This window comes from Nannospalax galili, unplaced genomic scaffold (assembly GCF_000622305.1).
Source record: "Nannospalax galili isolate Female #2095 unplaced genomic scaffold, S.galili_v1.0 scaffold15, whole genome shotgun sequence".
Lineage (NCBI taxonomy): Eukaryota > Metazoa > Chordata > Mammalia > Rodentia > Spalacidae > Nannospalax > Nannospalax galili.
In genome coordinates, this window is record NW_008337322.1 from 6,248,124 (window position 1) to 6,249,103 (window position 980).

Here is a 980-nt window from a genome sequence, read left to right on the forward strand (position 1 = left end):
CGGTGCTGGAAATCTGAATTTCCACCTGTAGAAGACTGAAACTAAACCCCTATCTTTCACCTTGCACAAAAGTCAGCTCCAAATGGATCAAAGACCTCAATGTGAAGCCTGAAACTCTGAAAGTGTTAGAAGAAAACATTGACAATAACCTACAAGATATAGGTGTAGGAAAGGATTTTCTAAACTGGACATCAAATACCCAGGAAACAAGGTCAAGAATCAACAAATGGGACATCATTAAACTAAAAAGCTTCTGTACATCAATAGAAGCAACCAAGGAAATGAAGAGTGGGAGACAATCTTTACCAGTGACACATCTGACAGAGGTTTAACATCCAGAATATATAACAAACTCAAAAAACAAAGTATCAAGAAAGGATGTAACCCAATTAAAAGATGGGCGCAGGAACTGAACAGAGAGATCTCAAAAGAAGAAATAAAGATGGCTAAGAAGCATCTTAAAAAGTGTGCGGCTGGGCGTGGTGGCACATGCCTTTAGTCCCAGCACTTGGGAGGCAACGGTAGGTGGATGTTTGTGAGTTCAAGGCCAGCCTGGTCTACATAGTGAGTTCAGGTCACTTGGGACTACAGGGAGACCCTGTCTCAAAAAGACAAATAATAAAATAAAATAAAATAAAATAAAATAAAATAAAATAAAATAAAAGGTGTTCAACATCACTAGTCATTAGGGAAATGCAAATTAAAATCACTTTAAAATTACACCTTACCCCAGTCAGACTAGCTAAGATCAAGAGAACAAATGATACCAAATGTTGGAGAGGATGTGGGGAAAGGGGAACGTTCATCCACTGCTGGTGGGACTGCAAGCTTGTTCAACCCCAATGGAAAGCACTGTGGAGAACCCTTAAAAAATTATAAATGAACCTACCATTTGATCCAGTTACACTACTCCTTCGCATATACCCAAAGAACTCATCCTATTGCAGAGACACTTGTACATCCATGTTTGTTGCTGCTCT